Source organism: Rutidosis leptorrhynchoides, chromosome 6, assembly GCF_046630445.1.
Source record: "Rutidosis leptorrhynchoides isolate AG116_Rl617_1_P2 chromosome 6, CSIRO_AGI_Rlap_v1, whole genome shotgun sequence".
NCBI lineage: Eukaryota > Viridiplantae > Streptophyta > Magnoliopsida > Asterales > Asteraceae > Rutidosis > Rutidosis leptorrhynchoides.
Genome location: NC_092338.1, coordinates 320,873,236 through 320,893,317, shown reverse-complemented (window position 1 = coordinate 320,893,317; position 20,082 = coordinate 320,873,236).

Below are 20,082 nucleotides of genomic sequence, written 5' to 3'. Positions count from 1 at the left end.
TCAAAACAATAAGCCAATTGGATCTATTATATAGATCATCAATCCAATAATATAAGTGGCTTCATCAAGATCTTTTATGGAAATACATTTTCCAAGCCAAGACTTGACATCTTGCAAATTGGAATGTTATTTATAATAAGTAATATGTCATCAACATATAAGATCAAGAAGACTACTCTGCTCTCACTAGCTCTAATGTAAACTCAGGGCTTATCTTGGTTTTGAGAAAAATTAAACACTTTGATTTTCTCATTAAACTTAAGATTCTAGCTCCTGGATGCTTTCTATTATCCATAAATGGATTTTAGAAGCTTGCATACTTTATTAGGATGCTTAGGATTTATAAACCCTTTCGGCTGAACCATATATACATCCTCGCTTAGGTCGCTATTTAGGAAAGCGGTTTTGACATCCATTAGCCATAATTTATTATCATGAAAGGTAACCATGGCAATAAGTATCCTAATTGTTTTAAGGCTCGTGACTGGTGAAAAACTTTCATCATAACCTTTTGTCACCAATCGAGCTTTAAAAATGTTTACATTACCATCCATATCAGTCTTCCTTTGAAGACCCATTTTTACCTCATTGTCTTACAATTGGGTAGAAGATCAATCAAGTCTCATACTTGATTATCCTTCATGGACTGCATATCTGTGTTCATAGAATCTAGTCATTTTCAGATTCAGGATCTGATATGGCCTCACGCAGCTAGAGGGTCCATCATAATCCCTTAGTTGAGGTTTATCTGAATTAATCAGATAATTAAACCTCATAAGCCGATGAGTTCTACTAGATCTATAAAGTGCAGGTGTAACACGTTCTGGCTCACCAACAGTGCGCTCAGTTTCAACGTGTGGATTGCTAGTGCTTACTGAAGGTATGTTACTTTAAAGTACTTGAGTTTCTTCAAGATCTACTTTAATCCCACTGACTTCTTGTAAGAGAAGATCTCTTTCCAGAAATTCAGCAGACAGAGCAGAAAACACGTTGTCTTCAGCTTGGTAGTAAAAGTAGTAATCCATTGTTTCCTTTATGTATCATACAAAGTAACATTAGATAGTTCTGTGTTCTAATTTGTTTGAAGTGTCATGCTTCACGTACGCTTTACAACCCCAGACTTTCAGATAAGACAACTTGGGATTCTTCCCATGCCATAACTCATATGGTATCTTTTCTACCTTCATAGTTGGAATCACATTGAGTATGCCTGTAGCAGACTCTCATGCATATTCCTAAAAGACGGTAGTAGAGAAATCAGACTCATCATAAATCAAACTATATCAAGTAAAGTTCGATTCCTCTTACTCAGACACACCATTGTGTTGTGGTGTGTAAGGTAGAGTGAACTATGAGACAATCCCACAATTCTTTAGGTGGTCCAAAAAACTCTTGATTCATAAACTTACTTACTCCATCAGAGCGAAGTGCTTTAATGGCCTTTCCAAGCTGATTATCTACTTCATTTTGGAATACTTTTGAATGTTAAAATAGCTTTATGTTTATGTTTCAGCAAGTGAACATAATCATAGCTACTGTACTCATCAGTAAATGTAATGAAGTAAAATTAACTAAATCTATACATTGTTCTTAAAGGGCTTCATACAACAGTATGTATTAGTCCTAAAAAATCTTTAGCTCTTTTACCTAAATCGGAGAAAGAAGCATTTGTCATCTTTTCACATAAACATGACTCGCATACATCAAATGACTCGGAGTCAATTGATTCCAAAAGTCCATTAGATTGGAGTTTTGAAATGTATTGTTTGTTTATATGACCAATATGACAATGTCATAGATAGGTCTTATTCAAGTCTTGCTTGAAGACTTTGGCGATGTAGGTATACACATAATTCTCATTTGAAATTACACTATGCATATCAATTTCAAAAATACCATCACGTGGATAGGTATTAAGATAAATATATTATCCTTAGAAACTGAAATACCTAAGTGTGTAAATGCAAGTTCAATACTAACATCTTTCAAACTATGTCGCTCGCAGTATTGAGAGCATAATGCTATTGTACCAACAAAACAATAAGACCATTTAGAGAAGTAAGTTCAGAGGTATTAATAGCTTTAACAAAAGCTTGATCCCCTTTGCCTACTTGCAAATCCAGTGTATCTTTCTTCAGTCTATTACTTCTTCTCATTCCCTTCATATTGTTACAGGTGTGAAGGCCACAACCAGTTAACAAAGATCTAGGAATCACTAGAAGAAGTATATAACTATATATGAAATATACCTAATTTGCTAGTCTCACTAGCATTGCCTTTTCTCAGCTCAGATTAGAAGATAGGAAAACTTCCTTCTCCAATTGCCAACCTTTCCACAATGGAAACATTCGGCGTCTTTTGTTGGGCTTTCCTTCTTGGAAGGTGGAATATTTTTCCTAGCAAATGATTTGTCATTTTCCTTCCACAAAGTATTCGGCTTATTCTTTTTCACCCTTCAATCCTATTTCTTCCTGATTATCGAACAACATTCAATAATCATTTTGCTGAGCAGCAGCAACTGCCACAACAGGAAGAAAGGATATGGGTTCTAAACTTTATTCAACTTCCAATTATGCTTGAGAACAATTCTCAGGTTGCAGTGCCAGTCTAGGAAGTTTAAACATTGAGTTTATCCTTCTCCAACAAAGAAGGAAGTGTGTTTTGGTTTACGTTTTGATTATTTGACATCTACAACAGATATAAGATTCAATTTAGTATTTTCGATATTGAGCTTTAATAAATTAACTACCCAAGTTTTTTTATAATATTTGTCAAAAACAATTAATTTATGAAAGCCTAAGATCCACATAGAGGTTCCATAGCCACATATGTTGATCAGCTAGCAGTTATGGAGTCTATTGGTAGGTAGCGGGTACCAATTGCATTACAAGTACAACTCTTATATCTTTATGGGACCTAGAGATATATGTAGTCCAACAAACCACTATTATCTAATGGCATGTTTATCCCATCATTGCCTCGAACTCAGGTCTCCCCGTGAATACGATTAAGTCGTCCAATTTGGAAATAGTGAAAATTCACGCTAGTCTCACTAGATCGAAAAATCCACCTCGTGGCTATAATTCAGCCTAGTCTCACTAGATCAGAAAAATGACGAGGAGTGTTTGCAAGATTATTGGATGGCATGACTTAAATTTTACGGATATTTTGGAAAAAGTATGTGTCAACGAATAATGCGTGCACACAAGATTCGCTACACTATTAGTTAAATTTTTATTTTTATTTTTTAACCAATTGTATATGTCGATTATGTTTGTGATCTAATTTGTTATTTAATTTATAGGATATAAAAATAACAAATACACAAACGTGTATCATTTTAAAATAGTTTTAAAAGATGTCCTCCATATATATTATTTGACTTTCAAAATCATTTAACATTAAACTCGTTAGAGTTTAACTTATTTTAAAATCATCAATTTTAATCTTTGAAACTCGTTTAGAGTTTTATTTAATGTTTCTATCAAAAACATATGTAATTTAAGTCTCAAAATTATTTAACTTTAAACTCGTTAGAGTTTAACTTTTTAAAATCATCAATTTTAATATTTGAAACTCGTTATCGGTTTTATTTAATGTTTTCATCAAAAAAATTTAGCATATATTATAATCAACAATTAAATATAAATGCGTAAAATAAAACATAATCATGCATCACACACACATAGCCTAGCCCAAAAATCCTATGCTTGATCCAATGAGCCGACATGGGATCTAGAGGTCAAACTAAGGGTAATATCGTAGCTCCCACTTAATTCAAGAATTAAGTGAAACCTGACAAACGCCATTGTTGTTTACTTGACCTGTTCGCCATCTTCTATGTCAAAATCCACGTTGCATTTTTATCTTTAATCTTCATCTTATTACATTTATTTAAAATTGAAAAGTACAACTAATCTAATAAATACAATACTATGAAAATGTAAAATAAATATAATACAACTTTGGCTTCAAAATGGCCTTTCTAATAATAAATAAATGGGTTAAAGCCAAAAATAGGCTACAAACTTACACAAATGTACCGATGTCACCCACAAACTCATTTCCGTCTTACTGTCGTCTACAAACTTTCAAAAAGTGTTCCAATGTAAACAAAAACTTTCAAAAAGTGTACCAATGTAAACAAAAATGACTTGCTACCGCCTAAACCGGTCAAAATTGACACATGTCGTTCGTGGATTAGATCTTAATTCTTTAAAAAAAAATTCAGGTCAAAATTAGTATGTAACAGGTCAAAACGCCAAAATATTGATATTAGCACATTTTTTCAAAGTTTGTAGGCAACAGTAGGACGGAAATGAGTTTGTGGGCGACATCGGTACATTTGTGTAAGTTTGTAGCCTATTTTTGGCTTTATTCCTAAATAAATAATCAATATGACTTAATATTGCTGTAATCAACAATCACAACAATCCTACATAGGTCGGGGCATTATGGGCTATGGTGCAATCATAATTTTAATAATTACATTATTAAAACCTACATATGGCTTGTCCATGGTTACAATGCATGTGTACAACCATAGAATGAAATAAACAACAATTATTCAAGCCATAATTAATAAATTCAAAATTTATAACGGTGATTATTTTCCAGATCTTATTCGTGCATCATGAGGTAATCAATAAAGTTGACTTTCAAACCATAAACGTTTTGACTCTTACCAATTCACCACAAAGCTAAATCTAAAGAAAATCACGTGACAATTAAGATGGTGTAAAAGCGGCTCTGATACCACTGTTGGAAACCCGTGTGTACTTTTACCAATTCAGATTAACGCAGCGGATAGTTAAAATAATAATCTTTTAATATTTCCTAAAATATTTACAAGATTAAATATTCATATATTTAATGAAACATGCAAACGATTAATTTATCCCAATGAGATCCAGTTACACCACTAATAATTGTCAAAATATGTAATTCACAAAGTGAGTAAACGATATACCTTTCTTGAAGAAACTGATTGAAGGAGAGAAACCTACGATCAAAAATATGACCGTCTCTTAGGATAGTCCACACTACACTTCAAACAACCGCCAATGGATGCTAGTCCAAACCCAAGTAATAATTAATCAACCTTTGATTAATATTATGAACCCAAAATAATACTTCGTATGAAACATTGTTATTTCTTTTCTTACTTTCTCTCTTGCTCATCTCATAACCCAACGAACATATATATGAATATATGATATACCTCGTTTGTTTGGTAGCATAAAGTAAATCAAAAGAATATCTTGTTTTCGATTTCTTTGTCTGTAATATCATAATTCGTTTGATTTGGTTTTAAAAAGTCGTATTTCTGGGTATGTTATATAACTTATAATTAATAATTTCTATCATGTCGCTTTCATGTAAATAGTAAATTAATTAATTTCGTTTCATTTACTATTCATATAAATAGTAAATGAATTAATTTCGATTTACTATTTTGTCACTTGAGTAATATATATACATCATATATATATTTTATTTGACGTCTCGGTGTATAATAATTATAATAATTATAATAATAATAATAATAATAATAATAATAATAATAATAATAATAATAATAATAATAATAAAAATAATAATAATAATAATAATAATAATATTAAGAATAATAATAATAATAATATTAATAATATTAATATTAATATTAATATTAATAATAATAATAATAATAATAATAATTGATACTTAATACTTGTATTAGTAATAATAATAATAATAATAATAATAATAATAATAATAGTTATAATACTAATAATAATAACAATAACAATAATATAATAATAATAATAATAATAATAATAATAATAATAATAATAATAATAATAATAATAATAATAATAATAATAATAATAATAATAATAATAATAAAAATAATAACAATAAAAATAATACTAATAATAATAAGAGAATACTACCTCAAAGTAAAGGTCTTTAAAAAAATAAACTGCCCGCGACGGGACTCGAACACATGACCTTTCATTAAACAAACACACACCCAAACTATTGCACCACTCTTCAAGTCGTGTATTAATCAGTACTTTAATTACTTAACCCGCCATCATTAAATCTCCATCATCCTCAATATCAACTATCTTCATGATCCTCATCATCAAAATTTATAGCTTTCGATCATCATTATTTCTAGTCATCATCATCATTTCACGATTCCATCATCATCTTTGTGTATCATTATCATCATACGTCTTCACAATTATATCATGTATCATATTGGGCTTTAGGATATTGGACATAAGGATATTGGGCTTAAGGATATTAATCAGGTTGTCCAAACCATAAAACAAGAAATATGGAATCAAAAGCATACGTTTAATGGTAATAGTAGGGTTCGGTTTTTGTTTTTTTTTTTTTATCTTCATCACTGTTACAGCAGGATTATAACTATCCTCATATTCGTTTCAACACTTAGCCATCATCATATCATCATGATTACGTAAGCTATCATCACTGTCAACTTTCTTCATCGTTTCATCCCGTCGTCATCATCAAAACAGAAACAGGAAGCGAGTGACAGGAGGGTTGCAGCAGCAGGTGGTGGTGCTTGATTAAACAAAAAAGGATGCCAAAAGATGCTGTTCAAACAGCTGTAGTAGTGACAACAAGGAAGAAACAGGGACGTGCGAGTTAGTAACAGTAGTAAGATAGCAGGTGGGTTTAATGATATCGATGTGGTCGATGGTGGGTTTGTTGGTGGTCTGTTCTGTTGACTGTAATAAGTAAAAGAGGTGTTGTAGGTCTCCATGGTGGTAAAAAAATGATCGATGAATAGCTGAAATAAGACATATATATAGCAGTCATAGGTGTGCGAGTGGTGGTTGTTTGTGATGGTGACCGAATAAAAATAGAAGGATTAGAGCAGCAGCCCTCTTGATAAAAGGAGGCTGAAGTTGGTGGTTTTGTTTCGATTGCTTAACAAACCTTTGGTGGTTTGGGTTGGGTTTAATCCGAATACTAACAGCAACTAGTATTGTGTGCTTTTGTTTTGATGTAGTGCAACAATCTTGCAATCACTGTAATAGCCACGATCGCGTTTGTGATGGTTTAATGGTAAGGGTTTTGTGGTGGTGTGCGTGTGTGGAGGATGATGGTGATCAAAACAACAAACGAGAAATTGGTGGCGGTTATGAGTTGTGATGTTCATAAATCAGAAGGAAGAATTAAGTTGTGATATGGTTTGATCAAGCACGTATCTAGTATATATATTTCTATAGATGCAGATACATGAATTGAAAAAAAAATATAGTATTAATAATTAATAATAATAATATAATATAATAATACCCATGAAAGAAGAGTTAGAACGTGCAATTTACAAAATATCTAATTAAATTGTGAAGCCATCACACTCTGCCGACACTATTACTGGTATCATTCGGGCTCCATTAATAATCAGTGGCGGATAAAAGTCTTCGAAAAAATCCCAAATTTTTATATTAAATATATATTTTTTTGTCACTATAGTATAAAATTCGATCATTAACTATTAAATAAAAATTACATTAATTATTCACTCCCAATCCCATGTAAAATATAAAAAGTTTTAAAATTTAATAACTAGCTCCTAAATACATTTTTACTAAGCCTATAATTTATAAAACCCATTTTTGGATCACCGTTTATTTTAAAATCACATAAGTTCCTTTTTAACTCGTTTACTATCTATTGAATGACAATTGAGCGTTACCGTCGTTTATTAAATAACTTCGAAATCACAAAATATATGTTCTATATACTTTATATATATATATATATATATATATATATATATATATATATATATATATACTCTTTAAATAATAATTATTATATATTATTATTATTTTCAACATTGATTATAACAATTACAATATATAATGTTTCTTTTTATAATATATATATATATATATATATATATATATATATATATATATATATATATATATATATATATATTAAATTAATAATATTAAATATACTGATATTATTTTATATATTTATTTCCAACAATTAAATCACATATTATTTCAAATAATATTTCAAATAAAATTATATATATCTATTTACGAATTAGTTGTTTCTGAATCGTTCGGAGTAGTCAAAGGTCAAATGATATTATGAATATAGTTAACAAATTTTCGAGACTCAACATTATAGACTTTGCTTATCGTGTCGGAAACATATAAAGATTAAGTTTAAATTTGGTCAGAAATTTTCGGGTCGTCACAGTACCTACCCATTAAAGAAATTTCGTCCCGAAATTTGAGTGTGGTCGTCATGGCTAACAGTAAAAATGTTTTCATGACGAATATGAGTTGATAAATAGATTTTTATCAACACTGAGTTATATTGATAAAATAATTCGATTACTCGAAGAGTACGAATGAAGCCATCACTAAATAGTGAAATGAGAAAGACAAGTTTCATCATAACTTTTGACTAGTCATAATTGAATTTAAAGAAAATCTTCGAAATCTATATAAGATTTGATTCTCCGAAAAATTAAGGAAATTAGAATCTTCTTTGATTTAATTCGATAATCTGGCTTGATTGCTCTGTCTAATATTTCACTATAAATCTACTGCCTTCGTTTTCTTTATGTTTAGGAGTTCCATACTTTTGTTTTCTTTTTTATCCATTAAGCACAGTAAATAATGGTCCAGAATTTCGTAGGTATGAAATTTCAAATGACCATGGCTCATGTTCTAAGAGAGAAATTGTAATAGTACGATCTTGATTTGTTAAATTACCAGAATCATGAAAGTTAAAACTATCAAGAATATATGTTCTTGATATGTTTAGAGATTAGATAGAATGTAAGAGTCGTGTAACATGGCGCATGATGACGTTATTGTCTGTGAATCATCATGTTTCATTAGAAACTCAACATGACTTACTGTAATATAATCACGTTAATCAAGTGTCATTATACTATACTAACCCATGCTTCAGTTCCCAACACTACTTCAAAAGCATTCTTATTTTAAACTCGAAGGTTTACAGAATATAGAAACTAAAACAGTTTCCTTTTATGATATAACACAGATATCGCGGAGACATAATTAATATTGGACAAGAATATTTATGAAGATATCTTCAGAAATATTGAGGATATTTATAAGGAAAGATACGTAGAATTTTAGATTCAAAGTGTGATGAAGAAATTCATTCACAATGATTTAGAGCGATTAAGGAGTAAGGTAATCGCTAAAGATTTCATCAAAAACAGAATCATCAAGATTCTTTATTTACAAGTTTAGTCCTTGTAATTTGTTCAGTGTTTCAGAATGAGAGATCATAATTCTAAGGGATAAATGTTATATGTATATATAACTTTTGATGTAGAAACGCTGCGAGATTCAAAATACTGATTGCTGATTTCCTGATACTTGGTATGGCAATTCTTGTAACAAGATGTGGATGAGTATATGAATAGGTTTTAACGAACAAATATAATGGTTCTTCGGAGAGACTTAAGCCAATGAGTAATGAAGTTGCTGATAAGTTTACTGCTAATGTGGTGAAATATAAACGGTTCTCTGGTAACGATGATGAAGGGGTAATCTTTATAATAAGTTTTATTCGAATGAAAAATTGAAGTTGATTTGTTGGAGCTATGACAAAATTGGCTAATTTGAAAAAGTATTGCAATGCTATTTTCAGTAATAACAATGCCAAAGGAGCTAGCACAGATATGTGTTAAACATTTACTCAGGTTCCATGTTTTTCAGGTGCATAACTATATGCATCAATCTTTCCTTCCATAGATGAAGTGCGGTTGGTTCATCCTCTCGATTGAGGTGTTTTCAAGAATCATGAAAGGTTTGAACGCAGATTGTAATCGTCAAGATACAAATGAGGTTTAAGATGAAATCAAGTGGCAACTTGAAGGAATGTTTAGTTTCATATGTTATAATCAATATTTTAATTCCTTTTAATTGTCCAATGTTGGCAGTCCACAATTAACAGTCCACAGTTAGTAGTTCCATAATTCATATGTAGTTTAATATATAATATTCGAATTAATTAATATGTATTCGTGACCCATTGTATACATGTCTCAGACTCGATCACAACTCAAAGTATATATATTATTTAAGAATTAACCTCAACCCTGTATAGCTAACTCGATCATTACTGCATATAGAGTGTCTATGGTTATTCCAAATAATATATATAGATGCGTCGATATGATATGTCAAAACATTGTATACGTGTCCCAATATTTAAAATGCATAAATAACAGTATTTAAATGATGATAAATTAAGTGCGTAAAATAAATAACAGAAATTAAATAACGATAAATAAAATTGCGAGAATATAAATTGCGATAAATAAACTGCGATAAATAAATTGCGATAATAAAATATAATAAGGAATTAACAGTTAGCTAGGAACAGTTAGCTAGGATTTTGTTAGCGTTGATTCTTAACAAAATTTTCTCATGGTTAATTTGTTTGTTTCTAACAAATTTTATTTTTATCCAATGTTTTCTTCATTATGCCACTTGTTGGATTCTGATAGATCAAAATTCAAATATGAAATTGAATGAAAATGGTTATTCTGCGGTGAACGGATACGTATATCGGTGGTTGTAAATAGGATAGTAAATGACTGTTGAATTAGATTTGCAAGAATGTACAGTGTACTTATTAATGTGAAATCTAAATATTCCTCAGGTATTACCTACCCGTTAAAATATTTTTACCATTAACAGTTTGTACGAAAGAATTTTTAATTACAATCTTTATGAAAAAATATATACATATATATTTTCTTCAGATGTAATCATGGATTTAATGAGTCAATATGATATTAAACTCATTTGATTTACCGTTAGAACAAGAATATATAATCTCTAAAACATTAGAGATTAAATAATCACCATGTCGAACGAAGATAAATGATGTAGAACGATTCGCAGATTGATGATTATGCTCGAGGTACATAATGAGATGTTGAGGTGTGTGATGTTGAACTTGGGTTGTTGGTGGTACTGGTATTGATGTTGGTGCTGGTGATGTTGCTGAAGCTGGTAAATTTTGCATCATATTCTCCAAAGTCACTACCCGAGCGCGAAATTTATTGACTTCTTCTATTATTCTGGGATGATTATCGGTTGGAACGAGCGGATGAATAAGGTTTAGAATTTTAGATAGAATATAATCGTGGCGAGATATTCGAGAAATGAGAGTGAAAATGGTGTTTCGGATTGGTTCGCCGGTGAATGCTTCAGGTTCTTCGCCTAGAGGATAATATGGTGGATGAAAGGGATCGCTTCTTCTTATCTCCAATGATTAAGTAGACTACGAACCCATCCCCATTTCATCCAGAATTGAAGATGACTAGTTGGTTGATCCATTTCGTTTACACTGCTTTCGGAGCTTAGGTGAATATCCATGTCGAAATAGCTGTCGGAATAACTATCGGAATAGCTATCAGAATCTGAGGGACTCGAACTGGTTGAGGGATTCATCTCATACGATCAGATGAAGGATTTTCGATAAGAAATAGATTATATGATGTAGATTAGTACCCTGCAATACATAATTTATATATGCATATATAATACTAAAATCCCATAAGTTACGGAGGAATCTACGGAAGCTGTCAGGCAAAGGTTACAATAACAGATACGCTAAGATATGAACTTATCTATACACTGTCTATGCAATAGAGGCAGTAAGACGTGTCTAGGCTTTAAGGATGATAAGAAAATAATTTTCGACATGAAATGATAATAAATACTTTTGACATGCAGACTCGGTCGAAGTCCAGACTCACTAATGCATCCTAACGACTTATCAGTTAGACACACTAATGCAGACCTGGTTCTCTAAGACCACCGCTCTGATACCACATGTGATGACCCTTCCTAATCCATTTGGACGAATACATTACATTTGGTTACATCGCGAGGTACTTGACCTCTATATGATACATTTTACAAACATTGCATTCGTTTTTAAAAGACAAACTTTCATTTCATTGAAAGTTGACGGCATACAAACCATTTAATAATATATCCAACTATAATTGACTTAATAATATTCTAGATGAACTCAACGATGAAATGTCCCGTTCATATTGATTATAAACGTTTCATATTAATTGATTTCGTTGCGAGGTTTTGACCTCTATATGAGACGTTTTTCAAAGACTGCATTCGTTTTTAAAATTATCCATAACCTTTATTTTATCGATAAGGTTAAAAAGACACCACCTAGATTATCCAGAAATGATAATCTAAAAATATCACACTTACCCACTACCAATACATATTGGTTTACAATATTAATATGTTACAACAAAGTAAATCTCGTATGCAGTTTTAAACAATATTATACAAGCATGCTGACACCAAATCTTGTCCATATTTTAGCATGCAACAGCGGAAGCTCTTAATAATCACCTGAGAATAAACATGCTTTAAATGTCAACAAAAATATTGGTGAGTTATAGGTTTAACCTATATATTTATCAAATCGTAATTATAGACCACAAGATTTCATTTTTCAATGACATACAATCTGTATAAAAATCATTCATATGTTGAACACCTGGTAACCGACATTAACAAAATGCATATAGAATATCCCCAAAACAGAAATCCATCTGTATTAATAACTCGAAGTACTAAAGCATACCATTTTCCAGTATGGGGGGAGTTAGGGCCCGTAGATCTACCTTTAGGATTCGCGTCAATTAGGGTGTCTGTTCCCTAATTCTTAGGTTACTAAGCTAAAAGGGTGATATTTGATATTCATAATCCAACATAGAATGTAATTTCAAGTACTTGTGTCTATTTTGTAAAACATTTACAAAACTGCATGTATTCTCATCCCAAAAATATTAGATTTGAAAGTGGGACTATAACTCACTTTCACAGATTTTTACTTCGTCGGGAAGTAAGACTTGGTCACGGGATGATTCACGAACCTATAACAAATATGTACATATATATCAAAGTATGATCAAAATATAATTACAACATTTTTTATTACGTTTTAAAGATTTGAGTTTGTTAAGTCAGCACTACTCGTTAGTAACCTACAACTATTTGTCCACAACTCAATATACAGTTAGACGTACAGAAATAAAGCAATATATATTATCTCGAATCAATCCACGACCTCGTGTATACAAGTCTCAGGCTAGATCACAACTCAAAGTATATATAATATTTTAGAATCAACCTCAACCCTGTATAGCTAACTCCAACATTACTGCATATAGAGTGTCTATGGTTGTTCCGATATATATATATAGATGGGTCGATATGATATGTCAAAACATCGTATTTGTGTCAATGGTATCCCAAGATTACATATATATGTTAGAATACATGTATGATACAATATAAGTAAGTTAAGTTATGATTTGTATAAATTTGTTACAAATTTCACGTAGCTACAACAAGCAAAATTATCCAATCTTGTTTTACCCATAACTTCTTCGTTTTAAATCCGTTTTGAGTGATTTAATTTTCTATGGTTTCATATTGAACTTAAGTTTATGAATCTAAACAGAAAAAGTATAAGTTTATAGTCAGAAATACAGGTTAAAAGTCATTTTTTGTAAAGGTAGTCATTTCAGTCGATAAAACGACGTCTAGATGACCATTTTGGAAAATATACTTCCACTTTGAGTTTAACCAAGATTTTTGGATATAGTTTCATGTTCATAAGAAAAATCATTTTCCCAGAAGAACAACTTTTAAATCAAAGTTTATCATATTTTTAAATTAACTAACCCAAAACAGCCCGCGGTGTTACTACGACGGCGTATATCCGGTTTTACGGTGTTTTTTTGTGTTTTTCAGGTTTTAAATCATTAAGTTAGCATATCATATAGATATATAACATGTGTTTAGTTGATTTTAAAAGTCAAGTTAGAAGGATTAACTTTTGTTTGCGAACAAGTTTAGAATTAACTAAACTATGTTCTAGTGATTACAAGTTTAAACCTTCGAATAAGGTAGTTTTATATATATGAATCGAATGATGTTATGAACATCATTACTACCTCAAGTTTTGTGGAAAACCTACTGGAAATGATAAAAATAGATCTAGCTTCAAAGGATCCTTGGATGTCTTGAAAATTCTTAAAGTAAAATCATGACACGAAAACAAATTCAAGTAAGATTTCCACTCGAAATAAGATTGTTAAAGTTATAGAAATTGAATCAAATTTGAATATGAGTATTACCTTATATTAGAAAGATATCTTACTGTAAATAAGAAATATTTCTTGAGGTTGGATGATCACTGAAAGTGGATTTGCAAGATTGGAAGTAAGCTAGCAAACTTGGAAGTGTTGTTGGTGTGTTCTTGAGTAGTTGTTTTATAACTTGGTTTATGTATGGATTTATGAACTAGATTGAGCTAGATTTTGATGAAGATGATGAAGAACACTTAGAACAATGGAAGAACACTTAAGAGAGAGTAGTTTGATGCATGTAAGTTGCAAAATGAAAGTGTTTGTGGACACCCTCATTCACGTGAATATGGATGAATCATATAGGCTCCATTAATTTGTTATTTTGTGAGATATTTCATACTAGATGTTAAATAATGGTTCCCACATGGTTAGGTGACTCACATGGGCTGCTAATAGCTGATCATTGGAGTGTATATACCAATAGTAAATACATTTAGAAGCTGTGTATTGTACGAGTACAAATACGAGTGCATACGAGTAGAATTGTTGATTAAAATGAATTAGGATGTAATTGTAAGCATTTTTGTTAAGTAGAAGTATTTTGATAAGTGTCTTGAAGTCTTTCAAAAGTGTATGAATACATATTAAAACACTACATGTATATACATTTTAACTGAGTCATTAAGTCATCGTTAGTCATTACATGTAAGTGTTGTTTTGAAACCTTTAGGTTAACGATCTTGTTAAATTTTGTTAACCCATTGTTTATTATATCTAAAGAGATGTTAAATTATTACATTATCATGATATTATGATATATTAATATATCTTAGTATGATATATATATACAGTTAAATGTTGTTACAACGATAATCGATACATATATGTCTCGTTTCGAAGTCATTAAGTTAGTAGTCTTGTTTTTTTACATACGTAGTTCATTGTTAATACACTTAATGACATGTTTACTTATCATTTATTATGATTAAACTTAATGTTTCAATATCTTAAACTAATTCATATGTATTTAGTAAGACGTTGTTATAACGATAATCGTTATATATATCGTTTTTGAGTTTCTTAATTCAGTAATCTAATTTTTATGTATATAACTCCTTGTTACAATACCTAATGAGATACTTACTTATCATAATATCATATTAACTATATATATATATATATATATATATATATATATATATATATATATATATATATATATATATATATATATATATATATATGTCATCATATAGTTTTTACAGGTTTTAACGTTCGTGAATCACCGGTCAACTTGGGTGGTCAATTGCCTATATGAAACCTATTTCAATTAATCAAGTCTTAACAAGTTTGATTACTTAACATGTTGGAAACACTTAATCATGTAAATAATAATTTCATTTAATATATAAAAACATGGAAAAGTTCGGGTCACTACAAACGAATCGAATGCAACGTCTTTTGAATTATGTCATGAATGACTCCAAGTAATATCTCTAAAATGAGCAAATGTACAGCGGAAGATTTCTTTCATACCTGAGAATAAACATGCTTTCAAGTGTCAACCAAAAGGTTAGTGAGTTCATTAGTTTATCATAAATAATCATTTTTCAATAATATAATAGACCACAAGATTTTCATTTCATTTCTCATAAACATCATCTCATATCAGGCATTTCGCAAACTGCATAGAGATAAAAATCATTCATATGGATTGAACACCTGATAATCGACATTAACAAGATGCATATAGAATATCCCCATCATTCCGGGACACCCATCGGACATGATAAATTTTGAAGTACTAAAGCATTTCAAATTCCAGAATGGGGTTTGTTAGGCCCATAGATACAAGAATTGAAAAAAAAATATAGTATTAATAATTAATAATAATAATATAATATAATAATACCCATGAAAGAAGATTTAGAACGTGCAATTTACAAAATACCTAATTAAATAGTGAAGCCATCACACTCTGCCGACACTATTACTGGTATCATTCGGGCTCCGTTAATAATCAGTGGCGGATAAAAGTCTTCGAAAAAATCCCAAATTTTTATATTAAATATATTTATTTATTTTGGTCACTATGGTATAAAATTCGATCATTAACTATCAAATAAAAATTACATTAATTATTCACTCCCAATCCCATGTAAAATATAAAAAGTTTTAAAATTTAATAACTAGCTCCTAAATACATTTTTACTAAGCCTATAATTTATAAAACCCATTTTTGGATCACCGTTTATTCTAAAATCACATAAGTTCCTTTTTAACTCGTTTACTATCTATCGAATGACAATTGAGCGTTACCGTCGTTTATTAAATAACTTCGAAATCACAAAATATATGTTCTATATACTTTATTTATGTGTATATATATATACTCTTTAAATAATAATAATTATATATTATTATTATTTTTCAACATTGATTATAACAATTACAATATATAATGTTTCTTTTTATAATATACATATATATTTATATATATATTTAATTATATGCATATCTATATATTATATATTGCCTTTCGAAAAAAAATATCTATATAATATATATTAAATTAATAATATTAATTGTACTGATATTATTTTATATATTTATTTCCAACAATTAAATCACATCTTATTTCAAATAATATTTCAAATAAAATTATATATATCTATTTACGAATTAGTTGTTCGTGAATCGTTCGGAGTAGTCAAAGGTCAAATGATATTATGAATATAGTTTACAAATTTTCGAGACTCAACATTATAGACTTTGCTTATCGTGTCGGAAACATATAAAGATTAAGTTTAAATTTGGTCGGAAATTTTCGGGTCGTGATAGTGCTCCAAATGAACATATATTTTGTAGCAATATCCTTCCAATATGTAAATTATTTAGTTATAATTGTCCTATTTTAAGTTGTAATCATTTATATTAAATAAGTGCAAAGACAAAAGGCGAAAATGATGATTTGAAGACGCAAATGATCAAAAAGCTCAAATGTACAAGATACAATCCAAGTGGTTCAATTTATTGATGAGAAACGTCTAAAAATGACAAAAGTACAAGTTTTGAAATGCAAAGTACAAGATATTAAATTATACGAAAGGACGTTCGAAAATCCGAAATCGGGACCTGAGCCAACTATCAACGCCCGACGCGACGGACCAAAAATTACAAGTCTACTATGCACAAGAATATAATATAATATATATATATAATTATATAAATTATATATATATTATATATATTTATATATTATGTCGACAAAGAAGAAAACAAGCAAATGTGGCTGGATCCAGCTGGCCAAGTGATCGTATGGCCAGAAGGCACATATCCCATGCGATCGCATGGCTCGAAAAAGTTGGTCAGGTCCTATAAATAGCCAGCTTATTCGACGAGTTTTAAACACAATAATAATAATACTCCCTCTGTAATATATATTTATACATATTATATATATATATATATATATATATATATATATATATATATATATATATATATATATATATATATATATATATATAATATATATTAGTTTAGTTTTATATTAGATTAGTTTGGGTTATGTAACGGTTATTTTACGAGTTCTAAAGTCAAAATTCTGTCCGTGTAAAGCTACGCGATAAATACTCAATGTAAGTTATGTTCTCCTTTTTAAATTAATGTCTTGTAACTAAGTTATTATTATGGTTATTTAAATCGAAGTAATCATGATGTTGGGCTAAAATATTTAAAATTGGGTAATTGGGCTTTGTACCATAATTGGGGTTTGGACAAAAGAACGACACTTGTGAAAATTAGACTATAGGCTAGTAATGGGCTTTATATTTGTTTAACTAAATGATAGTTTGTTAATTTTAATATAAAGATTTACAATTGGACGTACCTAGAAATAACTATATACGCTCGATCGGACACGATGGGCGGGATATTTATATGTACGAATAATCGTACATTTAACCGGACACGGGAATGGATTAATAGTCTATGGAATTATTAAAACAGGGGTGAAATTATGTACAAGGACACTTGGTATAATTGATAACAAAGTATTAAAACCTTGGGTTACATGCAGTCGATATCCTGGTGTACTTATTAAACAAAGTATTAAGACCTTGTTACAGTTTAAGTCCCCAATTAGTTGGAATATTTGACTTCGGATATAAGGATAATTTGATGAGGACACTCGCACTTTATATTTATGACTGATGGACTGTTATGGACAAAAACCAGACGGACATATTAAATAATTCAGGACAAAGGACAATTAACCCATGGGAATAAACTAAAATCAACACGTCAAACATCATGATTACGGAAGTTTAAATAAGCATAATTCCTTTATTTTCATATTTAATTGCACTTCTAATTATTGCACTTTTATTTATTGTTATTGTATTTAATTGCACTTTTATTTATTGTCATTGTATTTAATTGCACTTTTAATTTTCGTACTCTTTAATTATTTTATTTTATATTTCATCGCACCTTTAATTATTCGTCATTTATATTTTTTGTTATTTATTTTATTTTGTTAATTTAATTTACTTTATGCTTCGCTTAAAATATAAAATCGACAAACCGGTCATTAAACAGTAAAAACCCCCTTTTTATAATAATAATATTACTTATATATATATTTGTATTTTTATAAATTAAAACTAATATAGCGTTAAGCTTTGTTTAAAAGATCTCCCTGTGGAACGAACCGGACTTACTAAAAACTATACTACTCTACGATTAGGTACACTGCCTATAGTGTTGTAGCAAGGTTTAAGTATATTCATTCTATAAATAAATAAATATCTTGTGTAAAATTGTATCGTATTTAATAGTATTTCCTAGTAAAATATAAGCTATTTCATATACGCCTCGCATAACATCAGGTCGTCACATATGTGTGTGACCCCGAAGGCTCAAATGAAGTTGGCCATATAGTTATATGTTGTATCTTGCACATTAATCCTACAGTTAAGGATTGGAGAACCCAACAGATCTAAGAAGTGTATGTACGAGAACATAAAATGTCCAAATGGAAGGACAATATGGTAGTTTTTTCTTCAATTCAGTTTTTGAAAGTTTTTATTATGAACTCTGTTAATTTTTAAATAATGAGGGTTCAGAAAACATTAATCACCACTTAGAGAGGTCACAATGGTTGTGTCATGCTCCCCGTCCACACCCAGCCCAGGAGGAAATCACTGGCAGCGGCTAGTCCTTCTGTTAGTCCTCGTGTTAGTGTTCCTGTTAATCTTCCTCTTAGTCCTTTTGTAAAATATTTGAGGACGGAGTGTTATCATTGTACTAGTACTATTATGAGTTGTACATTCTTTAATTAAATAATATAAGTGGGTCCTAATTTATTTGAGGGAGTATGTCATGGTTGATAGTGTTTAGTCCTGGATTTAGTTCTGGGAAGGAAGTGCTGATGTGGCGCTGATGTGTTACCTAGTCCTGGAAGACTTGAGTGTCACCATTGGAACCTCTCTTAATATATGGTGTAATATTAGCTACCTAAATGCTTAACTACTACACTTTTGAAGATTTTTCATCTTAAAGCACACATCTTATTATTTCTTTTAATTTGTCTTGCAATTCTGAAGAAGTTTGATGTCTTATCTGGCCTTCTAAAGTTTCGATGACGTATATTGATCGACGATCTAACCGTAAAAAAAATTGTTTCATATACATACAACAACAACAAAACTCAATCCAACATAATTGGGATATTGGGAGGTTTGATGTAGATATATATAGAACATTCTTCAACTTTTTTCTTACTAACTTTGACTTAGAATATCTTTGTTTGTGTTATGTATTATTTGATAAAATTCATATAAATGTATTGAATTTTAAACATATTTTCATTTATATATATTTCATTAAGTCAAAGTTTGTAA